The 4,834-nt window shown below is 43.4% G+C and overlaps 1 long non-coding RNA gene across 1 annotated transcript; it reads right to left on the bottom strand.

Annotated features, from left to right (window-relative positions):
- Positions 1-268: 268 nt before the first annotated feature.
- LOC141372057 (uncharacterized) lies at positions 269-1,072 on the bottom strand. The gene is made up of 2 exons (XR_012377381.1): positions 864-1,072; positions 269-421 (listed from the first exon to the last, which is right to left on the bottom strand). It is a non-coding gene; the product is annotated as an uncharacterized lncRNA (long non-coding RNA).
- Between the last annotated feature and the right edge of the window lie 3,762 nt (positions 1,073-4,834).

Genomic DNA, 4,834 nt, shown 5'->3' with positions numbered 1-4,834 from the left:
CCCTGAGATATGCTGTAATGCCTCAGGTAAAACTGAGTACATTTTAAATAAATTAAACCACAAATTCACCACACAGGGTCTATGTTACCACTCAAAAGTAGAATCTAATGCTTCAGTGAGTGTGGGCCTGTGTGTGTGTCTCTCCACAAGAGAGGCTTTCCTTAAAGAACAACACATGAGCATTATTTCATGGCTTCAGTTTATCAAAATTTATCTTAACATAAAAAAAGTTAAGGGCCAACTTTAAAAACATCTCCAAGCTGTTAAGTAATTTCATCAGGAAACCTTAGTATAATTTTCTAGAACAAAGAACTCCATTTTCCCATCAACATTAAGCCAGAAAAATACTTACGGAGAAGTAACAAACATCCCATCAGAGATATACAGGAATATAAATAGGGTAGGTAGAACTCCCAGAGATCTGTAAAGAAACACAAATATATTTTAGTAAATCCAAAATATTGTACATTAAGATATAGGTTGACTATAATGTTTGATAAACATCATAATTGTCTATTTGAGTCTACTAAACCATATAATTTCTAAATTGTACAATAAAAAGATCTAAAACAGAAAAGGAAATACCCCTTTTGCAAAACCTGTTTGGAGGGAGAAAAAAAGTCTCCATGGAATTTTAAGAACAGAAACCAACTAAGAAACAAAGAAAAATCTTAAAAGCTGCTTGCTCGTTCTGAATACAGCAAACACAGGAACACTCATTTATTTTCTGAAACCTGTCTAAAGACTTGTTAACTCTGTAAACTAACAACAAGGGCTGACCACACAAAGAATCACTACAACGTTCACGACAGCGAACGTGCAGTCATAGGCCGGTTCAAGGTCCCGGAGAGAAGCGGACTGACCGTACAAAGACTCCATGCTCGCGGCGTCCTTGTCAACGAGCGCGGAGGCCACCCACACCATCCCCAGGATGAGGAGCGCAAGCAGGACAAGCATGACCAGAGTTTCTAAAATTCGGGCTCGGATTCCCTGAAAAAGATAATGGAGATCTAACTGTATTTCATTTCATCTCATGATTAATTAGGCTTCTATCTGTATGAAAGCACAAAAATTCTTTGGAAAGGGAAGAAATTTCTATTTATAAGGAAGACAGAAAACACTAGCTTTACAGTGTCATGTTTAGACTGCCTTTGTTTTACCAAATTATGTAGAATACCATCAAGCTTTAAAAAACCAAAAAAATTCGTCACGAAAACATTTTTCAGAGCAGTGTTTTAAGGGGCGCCTGGGAGGCTCAGCCCATCAAGTGCCTGCCTGCCGCTCAGGTCATGAATCCAGCCCCACGCGGGGCTCCCTGCTCAGTGGGGACCTGCTTCTCCCTCTCCCTCCCGCTTGTACTCTCTCTTGCTATCTCTGTCACCGCCTCTCTCTCTCTCAGATAAATAAAATCTTAAAGAAAAAACAAAAACGGGTTTTAAAACACAGACTGATGAATTTTTGTCTGTGGCTCTAAGCAAGGGCCTCGAGGACGACCACGGTCCGGGGCCAAGCAGCCATGGGAGCGACGGACCCCGCGAGCACACACAGCCCCCAGTCCCCGGGCGCCAGCCACCTGCACCGCTCCCGCAGCCGCGGGTGCAGCCGCCAGCGTCCCCACCCCCTTCCCCCACGCCCACAGGGCCAGCGCCCCCTCCCCCGCTCCCGCCAGCGCCCCCCTCCCCTCTCCCCCCGCCCTGCAGTGGCCAGTGCCCCCTCCCCGACTTCTGCCAGCGACCACCTCAGGCTCCCGAAGCCCCTGTCCCCCCTGCTCCCGCCAGCAGCCCAGGGACTCCCTGAGCAAAGCCCGCAGCACAAACCAAGGCCAGGCGCAGTGCACGGTTATCGATTATGTACTACACTTCTTTCTTCACATTAGATAAAACCGCCATTACTTCATGTGCCTGGAATATAATAAACCATCTTTCTGCACAATTTTGTTTTAAATATAAAACAAATTCTGACCTCAGGGCCAAACCAGAGGCCAGGCTTCTAAACTTGAAACCTATTGGACAAGCCAAACAAACAAACGAATAAAAACAACTTTCTTATATTCCTGAAAAGTCACCAAATGATTGAATCCATACCTAAATTCAAAGATTCACATTGTTGTTTTATACTATAATGTACATGGAATACAACAAACAAAATTAGAAGTAAATCCATGTCTCTCGATAAAAGAGTTGGAGGGGCCTGCTCTTATAGCCCAGTCTTACACAGGACTACCCTCGGCCGGTTAAAAGATGTCCCCAGGCGTGGAGTCAGCACACCTTAAGTGTTTCCAGTAGGGAGGTCGGTGGACCAGAGTAAATGACGCTTGTATTTTATTTAACACATCAGATCTAACAGTAGTTATGACTCAAGTAAGATGAAATATGAACAGTCCCCAAACATACTACTAAAAAACACACTCCAGCTTTCCTGAAGAACTCTCCAAACCCGCACTTCACAACTTTCAAACCACTTAGGATACCAAAACATGACCACCACCCCCCTTTTTTCTTTTTTAAGTAGGCTCCACGCCCAGTGTGGGGCTTGAACTCACAACCCTGAGATGAAGAGTCACAGGCTCTACCAAGTGAGCCAGCCAGGTGGCCCAGACAGCCACCTTTTAATGGTAATTTCTTTTTCCTTCCTTCTCTCTTTCTGAGCAATAGTCTTTTTTTGTAAGCAAGAATCTTCTTATTACACATCAAATATTACGTGGAAAGCTTGTAACAGATAAAAAGAACAGGTGCTTTGATGAGAAAGTGTAACACCCTTTCAGCTTGTCTCTTCCTATCTCTGACTGGAGCCCAAATCCTGCCTGCCTCCAACCAGAACTTAGGAATACCAAGGGCTCCCAAAACACCTAACACCTGTGTCTTAAGTGTTATGACATATGAGCTAAACACTGCAACCATGTTTGATGTAAAACAGTAGTGATCCTTGGAACCATCTGAGACCCACTGTCCCAAAAAAGTGTTGTAATAATATAATTATTAAACAATTGTAATAACGTAATAAGTATATAACCATTACGATGATATGAAGTGTTGGGGAATCAATCTACCATAAGATTTACACACTTCCTCTGTTATTTTGGTAAGAAGTATCTGTTGGCAATTAAATGTATTTTTCTTCAAATATGTTATTCTGCTTCGAGAGCTAATGCTCCATGGGCCTCTCTCATTTCTGTGCCTCTCGGAGGCAGGGATAGACCTTGTTCTGGACTTTTTCTTTTTTAAGATTTATTTATTTTGGAGAGAGAGCATGCATGCATGCAGGGGGGAGGGGGAGAGGGTGAGGGAAAGAGAATCCCAAGCTGACAAACCACTGAAAGTGGAGCCCAACAAGTGGCTCAATCCCATGACCCTGAGATCATGACCTGAGCCGAAATCAAATTGGATGCTTAACCAACTGAGCCACCCAGGAGCCCCTGGACTATCTTATTAAGGATGTCTGGATAGCAAACAGCCTTGGAAAATAGAGACGCTGTCTCTCTGAAGCAGGTCTGTTTCATACAGAGCAAAGCACAGACAAGTTTGCTTGAAGCCCATTTGTGGGTTCCCCCGAGATTCCTCAGCTATGACTTGAGCCCACTGTAGGAGCAGCCTCCACCTGAGCCACACTGCCCCCATGAAGCTGGTGGGGGGGGGGTGTTGTCCTGGAGAACAGGGAACTCATGGCTTGCCTGTTCTGAGTAATGAAGTCCTTTGTCTCTGGTCCAGGAGTCTCGTGTCTACAACTACCATGCAGGAATCAAGCAGACTGTCAGCCTGCAAGTACAGTAAAATCTCAGACCCTCCCCAATTCTTGCAGCTTTGGGTGACAAGGGTAGGCAGCTAACATGGCTTTCTAGAGAAGAACAAATAAGGGCCCACAAGGTTGGGTTAGGGGCAATGAGAAAACTCCCAAGATCTAGCAGGGAATGCTCTTACCCAAGCAGTAGGCAAGTGGGAGAAGTATGAGTCCCCCAAGGACCTGACGTGCTAATGCCTGTCAGAGGCTGAGCTACAGGTGGAGCTTGGTCATAGCCCCTTCTCCCAGAGAGTAGGGGTGTTATCATGTTCGTGTAACACCAAGCCCTACAAGGCCAACTAAAAAGACTATGATTACAAGGAACTATTTTTCTTGTATACTTTGTCCTTTTCTGTATTTTCCAAATTTCACAGAGTGAATGTGCAGGGCTTTAAGTAATATGAGAACAAATTAATGTTGTTTTTAATTCTTAATTTTTTTCTTAAAAGAACTAACTTCCAAGAGATTGACACTCAGAAAAATAATTTTTAAAATATCCAACTTCAGTTTATGAGACAGTATAGCGAGCTAGTTCAGGACCCCAACTCCAGCAACAGACTGCTTGGGTTCAAAGCCTGGTCCCATCACTGACCAACTGTGTAACACTGTGCAAATTTCTAAACCTCTCTGTGCATCAGTTTATTTCTTCATAAAATAGGTTTATCCCTACCTTATGGGGTCATTATAAGGATCAAATAAGTTAAAATAAGTAACATGCTTAGCATTAGGCTAGGTGTTTAGTAAGCACAATATAAGGGTTAACTGTAACGGCTCAAATTACTGCCTTTGTTTTTAAATTTTCCAAGGCTTTGTAGTTCACCTATCATTTGTGTTTCTGGATTAAATTTATTTCTCCTAATGCCAGCTTATCAACTTCTTCCCATCAGTCACCTATCATTCACAGACCTGTAAGAAACAATCTCATGTTTCTTGATGAACACCGGGTACACAAGCATTTCTTATCATTTCCCCTGCCATGATGATTAACATACCAGCTCCTAATGAACTTAACTTCCATGCTACTACAGCCCAGCACATCCACTAGCCTGACTCCCTC

This window comes from Callorhinus ursinus, unplaced genomic scaffold, assembly GCF_003265705.2.
Source record: "Callorhinus ursinus isolate GAN/ISIS: 27379988/994484 unplaced genomic scaffold, GSC_fseal_2.0 scaffold553, whole genome shotgun sequence".
Classification (NCBI taxonomy): domain Eukaryota; kingdom Metazoa; phylum Chordata; class Mammalia; order Carnivora; family Otariidae; genus Callorhinus; species Callorhinus ursinus.
Note: the sequence above shows the minus strand (reverse complement) of the source record. Positions and strands in the feature narration are given on the sequence as shown.